Genomic DNA, 16,265 nt, shown 5'->3' with positions numbered 1-16,265 from the left:
GTGTAACCTGTGCGTACATAGGTGGTGTATGATTTTTTTTCCTGTCAAACTAATTTTGGCCTAGTTACTGTGCAAGGTCAACCAAAGCTACACACTTGTTTTTGTAGCCTAATACAGTTTTAAGCGGAGCGTATTCTTCTCCTCTCATAAGTGTAAACTGTACATACACCTACGTGGTGTACGATTTTGTTTCTGTTAAAGTCATAAGGGCCTAGTTGCTGTGAAAGGCCAGCCAAGGTTACACACTTGTTTTTGTAGCCTAATATAGTTTGTAGCTAAGCGTATTGTCCTCCTCTCATAAGTATAAACTGTACGTACACCTCCTGGTTAGAGGATTTTGTCCTGTTAAAGTAATTTGAACCTAGTTACCGTGAAAGGCCAGCCAAAACTACACACCTGCTTTTGTAGCCAAATACAGTTTTAAGCGTAGTGGAGCATATTGTCCTCCTCTTGTAAGTGTAAACTGTACTTACACCTATGTAGTGTACGATTTTGCGTGTTATGGCAAGGCAAAGTGTTCAACACCCCTATTGAGGTTCTCTGTAGCCCAGATATAGCCGTTTTAAATAGCGATTTGCTGCAAATAAATTCGTATTGAACAAAAAATGTTTTTTCAAAAATTCACCGAATCGGCCGAAATACATTTTTCAAAAATTCGCTCATCTCTAGTCATAGACATGGGGTCTATCTGTTTAATTGGCAGATTCGTCAGTCATAAATTAGCTTCAATAAAGGCTGCTACTGGTACAATCAAAGTGTTCATTTAAAGTGTACCTGACGTTAACAAAAACTTTTGATATAATGTACATAATGTTATAGGAATATTTGTAATATGCATTGATTAAAAAATTTGTATATTCATGGGTGAAAAATTGCTGTCCCTGCAGCTATTACCTGTGTGTCTCTGTGAGGAGACCAAAGGCAGTAAGCGGGGGCAGGACAAGCAAAGCTCTGTGCAGGCTCCTGGCTTGTCAATTATTCTGATGTCTGATCTGGGAGCATGTCACAGAGCCTCAGTGCACTGACCGCTGCTTGTCCTCAGTGCACAGAACCCTGCTTGTCCTCAGTGTGCAGAACCCTGCTTGTCCTCAATGCACAGAGCCCTGCTTGTCCTCAGTGTACAGAGCCCTGCTTGTCCTCAGTATACAGAGCCCTGCTTGTCCTCAGTGCGCAGAGCCCTGCTTGTCCTCAGTGTACAGAGCCCTGCTTGTCCTCAGTATACAGAGCCCTGCTTGTCCTCAGTGCGCAGAGCCCTGCTTGTCCTCAGTGTATAGAGCCCTGCTTGTCCTTAGTGCGCAGAGCCCTGCTTGTCCTCGGTGTACAGAGTCCTGCTTCTCCTCAGTGTACAGAGCCCTGCTTGTCCTCAGTGTACAGAGCAAAGCTCTGTGCAGGCTCCTGGCTTATCAATTATTCTGATATCTGATCTGGGAGCATGTCACAGAGCCTCAGTGCACAGAGCACTGCTTGTCCTCAGTGCACAGAGCCCTGCTTGTCCTCAGTGTATAGAGTCTTGCTTCTTTTCGGTGTATAGAGCCCTGCTTGTCCTCAGTGTACAGAGCAAAGCTCTGTGCAGGCTCCTGGCTCATCAATTATTCTGATGTCTGATCTGGGAGCATGACACAGAGCCTCAGTGCACAAAGCCCTGCTTGTTCTCAGTGCACAGAGCCCTGCTTGTCCTCAGTGTACAGAGCCCTGCTTGTCCTCAGTGTACAGAGCCCTGCTTGTCCTCAGTGCGCAGAGCCCTGCTTGTCCTCAATGTACAGAGCCGTGTTTGTCTTCAGTGTATAGAGCCCTGCTTGTCCTCAGTGTACAGAGCCCTGCTTGTCCTCAGTGCACAGAGCCCTGCTTGTCCTCAGTGCACAGAGCCCTGCTTGTCCACCCACAGCTCCTGTATTTAGACTCCTCGGAAAGACACAAAGACAATAGCCGTAGGGACTAAAATATAAACATTTTTTAACCAATGCATATTACAAATATATAGTGGGGATCAAAAGTTTGGGCACCCCAGGTAAAAATTTGTATTAATGTGCATAAAGAAGTCAAGGAAAGATGGAAAAATCTCCAAAAGGCATCAAATTACAGATTAGACAGTCTTATAATATGCCAACAAAAGTTAGATTTTATTTTTATCATTTACACTTTCAAAATAACAGAAAATGAAAAAATGGCATCTGCAAAAGTTTGGGCACCCTGCAGAATTTATAGCATGCACTGCCCCCTTTGCAAAGCTGAGTGTCAAGGATTGTTCTCAATCATCATCTGGAAAGACCAGGTGATGTCAATCTCAAAGGTTTTAAATGCCCAGACCTTGCCCAAACCATCTGACCTTGCCCCAACAATCAGCTTCATGGGTTCTTCTAGGCAGTTGTCTAGAAATCTGAAACTGAATCTCACAAAGCTGGAGAAGGCTATAAGAAGATAGCAAAACGTTTTCAGATGTCAATATCCTCTGTCCGGAATGTAATTAAAAAAATGGCAGTCATCAGGAACAGTGGAAGTTAAAGCAAGATCTGGAAGACCAAGAAAAATATCAGACAGAACAGCTCACAGGATTGTGAGAAAAACAATTCAAAACCCACGTTTGACTGCACAATCCCTCCAGAAAGATCTGTCAGACACTGGAGTTGTGGTACACTATTCCACTATAAAGAGATACTTGTACAAATATGGTCTTCATGGAAGAGTCATCAGAAGAAAACCTCTTCTACATCCTCACCACAAAAATCAGCATTTGAACTTTGCAAATGAACATATAGACAAGCCTGATGCATTTTGGAAACAAGTTCTGTGGACCGATGAGGCTAAAATTTAACTTTTTGGCCGGAATGAGCAAAGGTACATTTGGAGAAGAAGGGGAACATAATTTTATGAAAAAAAACCTCTGTCGAAGTGTTAAGTATGGGGTGAATCAATCATGCTTTGGGGTTGTATTGCAGCCAGTGGCACAGGGAACATCTCCCGAGTAGTAAAAGGAAAAATGGATTCAATAAAATTTCAGCAAATTTTAGATGCTAACTTGATGCCATCTGAGGAAAAAGCTGAAGTTAAAGAGAGAATGGCTTCTACAAATGAATAATGATCCTAAACACACCTCGAAATCCACGGGGGATTACATCAAGAGGCATAAACTGAAGGTTTTGCCATGGCCTTCACAATCTCCTGACCTCAACATAATTGAAAATCTATGGATAGACCTTTAAAGAGCAGCGCGTGACAGACAACGCAGAAATCTCAAAGAACTGGAAGACTTTTGTAAGGAAGAATGGGCAAAAATACCTCAAACAAGAATTGAAAGACACTTGGCTGGCTACAAAATGCATTTACAAGCTGTGATACTTGCCAAAGGGGGCAGTACAAGATATTAACTCTGCAGGGTGCCCAAACTTTTGCAGACGCCATTTTTTTTGTTTTCTGTTATTTTGAAAGTGTAAATGATGGAAATAAAATCTAACTTTTGTTGTCATATTATAAGAATGTCTAGTCTATATAATTTGATGCCTTTTGGAGATTTTTCCAACTTTCCTTGGCTTCTTTATGCACATTAATACAAATTTTTACCTGGGGTGCCCAAACTTTTGATCCCCACTGTACATATAATGGTTTTTGTTAACAGGTACACTTTAATTAGGTCCTTGTATGTAGAATTCATTGGAGTGTTCTCTTTTTGATGGTCTAGTAGTAAAAATCAGCATGAGTAGGGGAAGATGGTGGCCATTTTATAATGCAATATAAACAACAGAAAGGCACATAAACCTTTGGTGACCAAAATTGGAAACTCACAACTTAATTTAGTATTTTGCAGTGATAAACCTTTCTATCAGAAATCCCCTTCAAACAGATCATTACATACAACCTCATCTCATCTCATGTTCATGCAGACTCTATATCCATCTACCTACTGTATGCGTTGAGATTATGCTAATGATTTATTTGTCATTTGCATAACAAAGTAACATAATGCATGGATAGTGGTTCTCCCGTACTGTGAAAATTAAAATATGTTGATTTGAATCAGGCCCATCTGTTTTAAGGGCCAGAAGCACTAGGTCACTGCATAGAATTTACATAATAATCCTACACACTGCATTTAGGGCTTCTTACACTCTTTTGTGTCTCCTTCTTGTGAATCATCATGTTGTCGGAAGAGACGGAAGATAAAGTGATTAGCCTTAGGTCACAAAGTGCTGACGTTGAAATTAGAAGCTTGTCCAAAACTGTTTAATACATGTTTAAAGGTTAAGGATCCTGCGGTACTAGGGACAAGTCTGAATCTATGTGTGAAAAATGATTGCAGCAATAATAAAGGAATGTTTTCCATAAAGGAAACTCGGACCAGAGGTTTCCCCCAGAAGCTCAGCTTCTATCATTTGCTCCTCTTTGATAGATAACCCCCCCCCCCCCCCCCAAACACACACACAGTTTTATCAGGATACTAATAGCTTCCTCCTTTAGCAATATCCTCAATCATTTGTTGACAATGAGCTTTCCCTCCAGCTTTAATCTGATTTAATAGTGCGGTTTCTATTCTACTGGATCTGCAATCAAAAGAAAGCACTCGGCCATGGAGCACGCTCTCCATCATTTGAATGGAGCTGTAAGTTGGAGGCAGAGGTCACTCACCATCAGACACTAATATCAATCATATGTCTGCATGCTCATGGGTAGAAGAATATGGAAATGCCACAGACATTCGCAAGACTTGCAAGCAAATTATTGGTTCACTGAAAAAGGACCTAAGGTCCAGCCAAGATAAAGATAAGAATTCAGGTCTAAATGTCAATCATTTTCCTTCAATAAACCACTAGACTATATCATTCACAGGTCTGTTGAGTACTGAGAACATATCTTAATTTTCCCTGACGGGATAAACAGGACGAAAAAAAAGTATTTTTATGGAATATTAAATGTTTATGTATTCCGGCATTGTCCATGTGTATATTTTATCATTTAGGTTTGCCCTTTTTTTGTCATGAAAAAAGACTGACAAAACAGACAGATAATCATCCTAAAAGGCAGAGCACAAACTTAGCACACCAAAAAATGTATAATCTACAATCTAGTGAACATTAAAATACTTAAGAATGATACTGATCTTTACCAGAAGCGGGCCAATGAATTGTTAACTTAATGAATATGGCCATTAAAAATGCCATTTACATAACTGGTATATGACAGAATAGGATGATGGCCTGAAAGATTTGGAAACACAAAAACAAGGAATCAAACAATTTGTATAAAAAAACAAAACAGGTGCTAAGTCCAACTAGTTAACTGACAGCAGACCGCAAGGTCATTTTCATTGTAATGCATGCCCCTTCTGTGATCTCAATGCCTGTTTTAAAAACATTATGTTAGGAGGGATGTACTGTTCACATAAAACAATGTAATACATGCTGATCCACCAATAACTTTGTATGCAATTGTGGTTTGTTCTACATTAAAAAGACTAAGAGACCATTATGCTAACAAGTCTGGGAGCATCTCCGTTTACTCCATGCTTGAGTGAGCACTGCATGCTTTATTATTCACATTAACAAAGATCATAGTGACAACCTCAATGCCTTTAAATTTACCACTTTTAAGCGAGCTGAGTTGCCACAGACAGGTGGACTTGTGCTTCCTTTTGGGATGAGAGCCATGCAGACCAATTTGCTTCAGTGTATGGCATATGGTCTATGCACTGACAGTCTGACCCCCTCACCCCTTCAACCTCTCCAGGAATGCTGGCTGCACTCATACATACATTTCCCAAAGACAACCTCTGGATATGGCCCTGAGCATGTGCACTCAACTTTTTTGTTCGACCATGGCGAGACCTGTTCTGAATAGAACCTGTCCCGTGGAACCGCTGCATGGTCTTGCCCACCGTGCTGATGCTCAGTTTCAGGGTCTTGGCAATCTTCTTATATCCTAGGCCATCTTTGTATAGAGCAACCATTCTTTTTTTTTCTGATCCTCAGAGAGTTCTTTACAATGAGGTACCATGTTGAACTTCTGGTGACCTGTATTGGAGAGTGTTATAGTAATAACACCAAGAGACCTGCTCCTGATTTACACCTGAAGCCTTGTTAAACTAGCAAGTCACATAACACCGGGAAAGAAAATGGAAAATTGGGCCCAATTTGATCATTTCCACCTAGGGGTGTACTCACTTTTCTTGTCAAGGTTTAGACATTAAAGGTGTATTCCAGGATTTTTTTTTATTTGACAAGGCTACAGGGGCTGTAAAGTTAGTGTAGTTCATAATATAGTGTCTGTACCTGTGTGTGACAGTGGTCTTGCAATTCTTCTGTCATTTTGGCCCCAATATTTATTTTTACCAGAATACAAAATGACTCAGGTCTCGGGTTTTCCCAGGTTGCAGTGTGTCAAGATGTAATATCACTAGTCAGGTGTGCAAAGGGAGCCTGTCCTGCTTCAATGAGTGGAAGAGAGATCACACTGCAACTAATTGCATTTTTGCAACAGCTGAAGGCATCCTGGTTAGAAAACATTGGTCTTTTGAATGGAATGTAGCTCACTTGTGTTTAAATGGGTGGGGTGACTGATGTGTGGGGGGAAAGTGACCTCACACAAACAAGGAACTATGGGATTTGTAGTTTGAGAGAACAAACTCCAACAGGAAATACCCACAGCACTATAGTAGCCACAGCATTATGGTAATCTCACAACATAGCCATTTAGTCCCAAGACAAGCACAGATCCTTCCTAAGCATGTCCATTATTGTTAACCCCTTTAATGACTGTGTGTTATGTTGTTTTGAATGGACACAACATTAAACACTGTTACTCAGGCTGTACACTCCCTCCTTTACATTATAGCAGTGTCATTTCTTCAGTGTTGTCAAATGAAAATATTAAAGGAGTATACTTATGTGAAATATCATTGCTGCTACTTAGAGAAAAATAAGCCTGTCTGACAACTTTCTCTTCTCCTAGTGTTTGATATAGCAGCAGGGAGGAGTCAATTACACACCAGCACAAAGAAAGGAGAGTAGGAGTAGAAACCTTGGAGGACAACTCAAAAAGGCAAAAGAAAAAACGAGAACACACAAAGGACAGATTGCAGGTTAGGACTTGGCTAATTCCACCAACACCCAATGATCAGCTGCAATCCATCACAGGGGACATGAAGCATGGTTCTTGTTTAAATCAATGGGACGTCCATGTAATGCACGGACATGTCAGGACCTCTAGAATGAGATATGCTCTTTTGTAATATCACTCCCCTGTAGCCAATAGATGACACTCCTGATCAAAGAACTCCCCTCTATTGACTTGTGATGTAATTTAGTATCTGTTTCATTAACCTTTAATGCAGATATCAAATGTGAAATGGTTTTCAAAAGTAGAGTTTTCCTGTGAAGCACAAATGTATTGAACAGGTAGAATCAAGAAATATGACAGCTCTGTATGTGTAGTTATGAAAAAAATTATAGAGCCTATGGGGAAAATGTATCAAAATTGGTTCAAAGTTGAGTAGTTGCCTGTGGCAACAAAGCAGATTCTATCTCTTCATATTATTTTGTTCTTGTCTGAGCAGTCCTGTTATAGTCGGTCTTCCCTTCAAGTCTGTGTTCTCTTGATACTATCATACTGAAAAAGGGGATTGAATAGGCGAAATTGGTATGTGTGCCACATAACGAAACATAATTACATTAGAACCATTAACACACAGCAATTATCTATGTGATACAACAGTATCTTAGATAGATAGTAGCAAAAATCCTTATGTGGAAACCTGTCCTTAGTTCCTTCTCAACAATGAAAGCTCTTTGGTGTAGCGGATATCATTATGCTATTAAAGTCTAGCATTTTACCTGTTCATTAGGGCAGCTAATAGATATCTCCATGACAGATCATTTTTAAATAATACATTCTAATAGGGCTGGACAGGGACAGAACCCCTAATGAATATTCATGGTCCATCATTTACGATTCAGAAAATCAGATGGAATTCAACAGTTTTCCAATGTACATTACTAGAATAAAAAAAAATAAAAAAAACTTGCCCAGTGTAAAATATGGTATATACTAAAATGAGTGGTTAAACATGTACAAAACGTCATTTTATTTTATTAAACCATTTAAATAGACATGGGTGAATGACCCTAGATGATTTTTAGGAAGATTTGCTTGAATCTACCATCAGCAATAAATTTGGATTTGATGGTATACATCCTAGATAACCAGATATGTTAATTTTTTTATTGCTTATAGATTTTATACCTTTTTCCACAAATTATTTCATTATCTGATTGATCGCACAGGCAGACTTTCACCATGCATTTGCTTGACTGCTTGTACAATACATTGCAATACTTTCATGGCTCTCATGGCAACCCAATGGCACCCCCTAACTGGGTGACAAATTTCTCTATCTCCCTTGTCACCTAGGTGATTAAAAGGTCAGGTTCAGAATTATATCTGGCCTCTGCAGTAGATTGTCAGCTGTAGTAGTCTATGTTCACACGGCGGAATGTCTGACCAGAAAATTTCCGGAAGGACATTCCACAGACAGCGGGTGCTGGCAGAACATGCCGGAGCTAGGACTGCTCGGAAATGCACCTTCTCCACAGATGGTAATGCATATTCAAGCGGATTCCACAGAAAAAAAAATTATTGACATGTAAATTTTTTCTGCGAAGGCTGAAATCGGAATTTTGGCTGCAAATGTTTCCGCTGGGTAAATTATAATAAATGCACGGTGCAGCAGAATCCCTTTGAAAACAATGGGATTCTGCTGCAATGGAATTTCCAATCAGAATTTTTCTGCCAGATTCCGCTCAGAAATTCCACTGTGCGAACATAGCCTTAAAGGGGTACTCCAGTGGAAACTATTTTATTTAAATCAACCTGTGCCAGAAAGTTATACAAATTTGTAAATTACTTCTATTAAAAAATCTTAATCCTTCCAGTACTTATCAGCTGCCTTATACTACATAGGAAGTAGTTTTCTTTTTGAATTTATTTTCTGTCTGACCACAGTGCTCTCTGCCGACATCTCTATCCATTTTTAGGAACTGTCCAGAGTAGAAGCAAATCCCCATAGCAAACCTATCCTGCTCTGGACAGTTCCTGCCTTGGACAGAGGATGTCAGCAGAGAGCACTGTGGTCAGACTGAATTTTTTTTTTTTAAAGAAAAGAACTTCCTCTGTAGCATTCAGCAGCTCATAAGTACTGGAAGAATTAAGATTTTTAAATAGAAGTAATTTACAAATCAGTATAACTTTCTGGCACCAGTTGATTTAAAATAAAATAAATTCCTCCGGAGTACTTCTTTAAACAGCTGATAACTGTTGCATATATGGCTGGTGTTACTTCTCAGCCTACTTCATGCAAGCCCTCTAGATTTTCACCAAACTGTACATATATAGTGGATGTCAGGAATGAGTTAAAATAATTGTACACTTTCTGTCACAGGCATTGCAAAACTTTATTCTGTAAATATGAGCAACATTTGCCCAGTGTGTATATCTTAAAATATAAGTAAAAATAAATCTGTATAATTCAAATGAAACTTACTTCAGCCGGACAGTAATGTTCTATATGCAAATATAAATTGAGTAATATATCTTTAAGGGAAAGGTTGTTGTTGTTGTTTTTTACAAAGAGTGATACAGTGTGTATCCTTGTTATTAATACTACTGTACCTCCATGATTGAGAGAAGGCTGAAGGGAAAGCAATCCTTTGACATGGTGTCGAGCAGAGATTTCATGAAATTCAGATGAGTTTGCCTTGGTTCAGACATTATTCTCAGCAGGACCCACTTTGGCAGCTTCACATTGGAATAGTAAACAGAGACTAGAAAGTGCATCTAATATTCCTACCATATGCTTAGGGAAACATATGCATATGCCTATTGGAGTCTTCGATGTACAGTGAAAGCGATCTCATGAATAAAAATGCATGCAGGGTAGCCTGACTTCAAGATTCCGTTACTCTTGAGTGTGCAGCAAAAATAACATTTCAAATGAATTATCCCACTGAAGGGCTCTTATTAAATCTACAAAGCATTTAGAAATAGCATTATATTTGCAAAATAAACACTAATGTACAGTCCCCCCTATATAGGAAATCTTCTGCGGTGTTCTTGCATCTCATTATTAAACATATTATAATTACTGTTTCCAATTGCCTATTATAAGTTGTATTACAGTTGTTGTCTGAATAAAGGAAATATTTACTGCAAAAAATTCTGAGGTTAAATTGTGTACCCCAATGTGCTATATTCTGTAACGGTTTGCGGAATATGCAGGCACTATATAATTTATAAAGTAAATAAATACATTTAGTTTTCTGAAGATATCCTGTTTTCCTTTAGTATGCTCACTTATGAATTTGCTATTATAAAACCAACGGACAAGCTCATGAACTCAGTTGAAGTCGACGGAAGTCTGTGCACAACACAGTATCTTGGCCTATCTTTTCGAGCCGTAAATAAGCCCATAATGGTCAGTTCATGGGTAAAAGAACATACCACATTTTTTGTAGATGAAAATTTGGACCAAAAAATATGCACATGGCTTATCCCCTTAAGGATGCAGGTCCCTCTGGTGATCCAGGCTGGAGCAGCAGAGCGCCAATAACACTGATCAATGCTATGCTATGGCATAGCATTGATCAGTGTCAGAAGATTGCATGTTATAGTCCCCTATGGGTAAAAAAATAAAGTTAATAAATGTGATTTAACCCTTTCCCTAATAAAAGTTTCAATCACCCACTTTTTCCCATTAAAAAAAATAATGTAAACAAAAACAAATATAAACATATGTGGTATTGTCGCATGTGTAAATGTCCGAACTATAGAATATACTGCATGCAGTAATTTTTACGCCACGATGTCCCGTCACTATATAACGCCCGTAATGAATTACGGGCACATGCGGGTGCAAACGGGCAGTAACAAAACCCCATAGGCTGCAATGCAATTTAGTCACGGCCTTCAGGGGTTTTGTAACGGCCGGGTTTCTCCGATATAGTGACGGAACTTCTGGTGGAAGTTCCTAAACGGAACTATTTCACAGTGTGAAAGCAGCCTTAAAAAAAAAAGCATATAAAATCCGCTAGTGCAGGTTTTAAAAAAAAAATAAAAACAGGTTGTTGGTTACTATAATTACCTGTTTTGGTAATTAACTTTGACATTAACTTAAAAGGGTATTCAACTGGAAAACATTCTTATTTTTTTAATCAACTGGTGCCAGGAAGTTAAGCGCGCCGGGACTGAACAGCCAGAGGATGGGGCAGGTGAGGAGATTGGGATGCGAGCCGCGAGCGGGCGCGTCCCGCTACCCAGATCGCATCGCCGCTGGTTACACCAGTGCAGCGCTCCCGGTCAGCGGGTCTGACCGGGGTGCTGCACAGAGACGAACGCCGCGAGCGCTCCGGGAAGGAGCAGGGACCCGGAGCGCTCGGCGTAACACTGCTGTATGCTCCACAGGAAGTAATTTTCTTTCTGAATTTCTTTTCTAAACTTCACCGTGAAAAGGCTGCAGACGGTGGGGCAATCAAATTAGAAACAATAGAAATCACGAGGTAATTTAGATAGTAATCACCGAAAAAAATTCCTCCTGATCAATTGCAATACATATTAAAATGTAACCTTTAATAACATGATGTAATGGTGAAACACCATAACAAAAAAGCGTAAACGGAGCCCTGGTCTGTGTACTATTTCCACCTGATAGTAGGGATAAGGTAGTATCTAGATTTGGGGTACAATCCTCTTTTTCTGATAGTCTTAAAGGTGACTAGATGTTAATACCATAAGTAGTAGTAGGCAGATATAACAGATAAAGAAGGAAAAGAGGGAAGGGAGGGGGGGTTAAGTGCCCACTAGTTCTATGGTAACCATCCCTCTGTCCCTTCCTTTTGAGGGACCCAACTCCTTAACAGGGTGGCCTCAACCACGGTGCTGGACCCTACTCTATCCTAAGTGAGGATAAAAACAAAAACTAGATGACACAGGAAGTGATGGTCAGATACACACCACAGGGCTCCGTTAGTCCATACAGCAAAAAAAAAAAGTGAAACACACAGATGAAAATAAAATCACCAATGGGGACAATCTTCCCAATTCCAACGTTTTTCACCTGTCAGATTAATACAGGATCATCAGGGAGTAAACATTGGCAGTAAAATACTATTGATAGCGAGCAAATTAATTACACACTGATGGTACAGCAATAGTTACACATTGATGATTTAATATACCTGAATGCATAACTATTATTTACACACACTGGCACTATAGGACAGATAACCCACACTAAATGTGATAGGCTGATATCAACATATTTTTCCTATACAGACCACAATGAATCATATAGTGCAAGATAATATTTTCTGCACTGAATGGTAGTGTGCTACAACTGACCCACAGCATATATGAAAGGGATAATAAACAGATGCATCATAGATGTCTTATGGCCCAGTGCCATGCATTGGGCCCATAGTACCTGTGGTAGGCAAAACCAAATTTACAGTACCACTCGGTACTTGAGGATTAAGAGGATGACGTAAATAACAATAAAAATATTAATAGCCATAAAAGACTGATATGTCAGTAAAAGTGATAGAAAACAGCAAAATTATGATATGGTCTGACAGCATGAGACATATAAATTGTGATCACTCTGCGATGTCAACACTCAACACCCCCTCAATTCATGTTTGTGGGAGGAGGCGTGATGGCTGGGGGCTGCACTGAGATCGCCTGGGTCCCCAGTGGAGGGACCCCTACGATCAAGCATCGTATCCCCTATCCTTTGGATAGGGGATAAGATGTATAAACCCGGAATACCCCTTAAACCTGTTAATGACCCATGGCGTACCTGTACGTCCTGAGTCAGCTCCCGTTCTATAACAGGGGGCCACGGCGTGGCCCCGCGTCATAGCGGGGGTCAGGCCTGGCCTCTAATAACGGGCGGGACCCGTGGCTAATAGTGCGCGGCATTGGTCGCGGTGCCGCGCGCTATTAACCCTTTAGATGCGGCATTCAAAGTTGAACGACGCATCTAAAATGAAGGTGAAACCATGCCGGTTAGCTCAGGGAGCTGTTCGGGATCGCCACAGCGAAATCGCGGCATCCCAAACAGCTTACAAGACAGCTAAAGGATCCCTACCTGCCTCCTCACTGTCCGATCGCCGAATGACTGCTCAGTGCCTGAGATTCAGGCCTGAGCAGTCAAGCGGCAGAATCATCGATCAGTGATTTCTTATGGGAAACCACTGATCAATGTAAAAGATCAGTGTGTGCAGTGTTATAGGTCCCTATGGGAGCTATAACATTGCAAAAAAAAAGGGGAAAAAAAAGTGAATAAAGATCATTTAACCCCTCCCCTAATAAAAGTTTGAATCACCCCCCTTTTCCCATAAAAGAAAAACTGTGTAAATAAAAATAAACATATGTGGTATTGCCACATGCGGAAATGTCTGAATTATAAAAATATATCGTTAATTAAACCGCTCGGTCAATGGCGTATGCGCAAAAAAATTCCAAAGTCCAAAATATTGCATTTTTGGTCACTTTTTATATCAATAAGTCCTATCAATGCAAAAATGGTACTGCTAAAAACTTCAGATCACAGCGCAAAAAAATAAGCCCTCATACCGCCCCATACACGGAAAAATTAAAAAGTTCTAGGGGTCAGAAGATGACAATTTTAAACGTATAAATTTTCCTGCATGTAGTTTAGATTTTTTCCAGAAGTACGACAAAATCAAACCTATATAAGTAGGGTATCATTTTAATCGTATGGACCTACAGAAAAAAGAGAAGGTGTCATTTTTACCGAAAAATGTACTGTGTAGAAACGGAAGCCCCCAAAAGTTACAAAATGGCGTTTTTTTTTTTTTTCAATTTTGTCTCACAATGATTTTTTTTCCCGTTTCGCCGTAGATTTTTGGATAAAATGACTGAGGTCATTACAAAGTAGAATTGCTGGTGCAAAAAATAAGCCATCATATGGATTTTTAGGTGAAAGATTGAAACAGTTATGATTTTTAAAGGTAAAGAGGAAAAAACGAAAATGCAAAAACGGAAAAACCCCGGGTCCTTAACCTCTTCAGGACATAGAGTGTATGGATACGCCCTGCATCCCGAGTCCTTAAGGACCAAGGGCGTATCCATACGCCCGTGGGAATTCCGGCCCCCACCGCTAGCCGATTGGGGACCGGAGCCGGATGCCTGCTGAAATCGTTCAGCAGGCATCCCGGCATATCGCCCAGGGGGGTCATTATGCCCAATTCAGTCCAGTGATCTGCGACGATTCCGGGTCAATCGGGTCTCCAGTGACCCGGTGACCCGGAATTACTGGCTGTTCGGGGCCGTCTCTGACGGCCCCGAACAGCCAGAGCCTGCAGGGGTGAGGTGGCACTGGTGCCACCTCACGATCACCCTGATTCGTCAGCCGGATTACCGGCCGACCAATCAGGGCGCCTGCTGCGGGTGTCACTCCCGCACCCGCTCCGCCCCTCTTCCGGAGGACGTGAGCGGGTGCGGGACGTGCACCCCGGGTGCTCGGGACCCCGATCCCCGGCGTCCCTGTTGGGATCGGGGCCCCAGGAGCAGCGGCGGCGGCGGGACTGACCTCACGCGGCTGGATCGTTGGAGGTGAGTGACAGCCTCCTGCTGTTGCTTAGCAACAGCTCCCAGCATGCAAAAAGGGCATGCTGGGAGCTGTAGTTATGCAACAGCAGGAGGCAGACCACCACAACTCCCAGCATTCCCTTATGGGCATGCTGGGACTTATGGTTTTGCAACAGCTGGAGACACATTTTTTCTATGGAAAAGTGTACCTTCAGCTGTTGTATAATTACAACTCCCAGCTTGCACAAACAGCTAAAGTGCATGCTGGGAGTTGTAGTTGTGCATCTGCTGGTTGCATAACTACAACTCCCAGCATGCCCGTTGGCTGTCGGTGACTGCTGAGAGTTGTAGTTTTGCAACAGCTGAAGGCACACTGGTTGTGAAACTCAGTTTTTTTTTTACCTAACTCAGTGTTTCACGACCGGTGTGCCTCCAGCTACAACTACAACTCTCAGCAGTCACCGTACACCATGCACCGTACATGCTGGGAGTTGTAGTTTTGCAACAGCTGGATGTCCCCCCCCCCCAATGTGAACGTACAGGGTACACTCACATGGGTGGAGGATTACAGTAAGTATCTGGCTGCAAGTTTGAGCTGCCGCAAACTTTCTGCTGCAGCTCAAACTGCCAGCGAGAAACTACTGTGAACCCCCGCCCGTGCGACTGTACCCTAAAAACACTACACTACACTAACACAAAAAATAAAATAAAAAGTAAAAAACACTACATATACACATACCCCTACACAGCCCCCCTCCACTCCCCAATAAAAATGAAAAACGTCTGGTACGCCACTGTTTCCAGAACGGAGCCTCCAGCTGTTGCAAAACAACTCCCAGTATTGGCATATAGCCACTGACTGTCCAGGCATGCTGGGAGTTTTGCAACAGCTGGAGGCACCCTGTTTGGGAATCACTGGCGTAGAATTCCCCTATGTCCACCCCTATGCAAGTCCCCAATTTAGGCCTCAAATGCGCATGGCCCTGTCTTATTTCAAGGCAACAGTTTAGGGTCACATATGGGGTATCGCCGTACTCGGGAGAAATTGTGTTACAAATTTTGGGGGGTATTTTCTGCTTTTACCCTTTTTAAAAATGTAAAATTTTAGGTAAAAAATTTTTTTTTTTTTTACATATGCAAAAGTCGTGAAACACCTGTGGGGTATAAAGGTTCACTTAACCCCTTGTTACGTTCCCCAAGGGGTCTATTTTCCAAAATGGTATGCCATGTGGTTTTTTTTTGCTGTCCTGGCACCATAGGGGCTTCCTAAATGGGGCATGCCCCCAGAGAAAAATTTGCTTTCAAAAAGCCAAATGTGACTCCTTCTCTTCCGAGACCTGTAATGCGCCAGCAGAGCACTTTTCACCCCCATATGGAGTGTTTTCTTAATCAGGAGAAATTGGGCTTCAAATTTTTAGGGGTATTTTCTTCTATTACCCTTTTTAAAAATAAAAAATTTTTGGGAAAACAAGCATTTTAAGTAAAAATATATATATATTTTTTTACATTTGCAAAAGTCGTGAAACACCTGTGGGGTATTAAGGTTCACTTTATCCCATGTTACATTCCCGAGGGGTCTAGTTTCCAAAATGGTATGCCATGTGGTTTTTTTTTGCTGTTCTGGCACCATAAGGGCTTCCTAAATGCAACATGCCCCCCAAAAACCATTTCAG

At 41.2% G+C, this 16,265-nt stretch overlaps 1 long non-coding RNA gene across 1 annotated transcript in view; it reads left to right on the top strand.

Moving 5' to 3' along the window:
- LOC130357952 (uncharacterized) overlaps positions 1–16,265 on the top strand; it is a 45,949-nt gene that overhangs the window by 10,510 nt on the left and 19,174 nt on the right. The window contains exon 2 of the long non-coding RNA XR_008889336.1: positions 6,940–7,069. This is a non-coding gene — a long non-coding RNA (uncharacterized LOC130357952). The remainder of the gene's footprint in view (positions 1–6,939; positions 7,070–16,265) is intronic.

The sequence above is a fragment of the Hyla sarda genome, chromosome 2 (assembly GCF_029499605.1).
Source record: "Hyla sarda isolate aHylSar1 chromosome 2, aHylSar1.hap1, whole genome shotgun sequence".
Taxonomy (NCBI): Eukaryota; Metazoa; Chordata; class Amphibia; order Anura; family Hylidae; genus Hyla; species Hyla sarda.
This window is presented reverse-complemented; position numbering and strand designations above follow the sequence as displayed.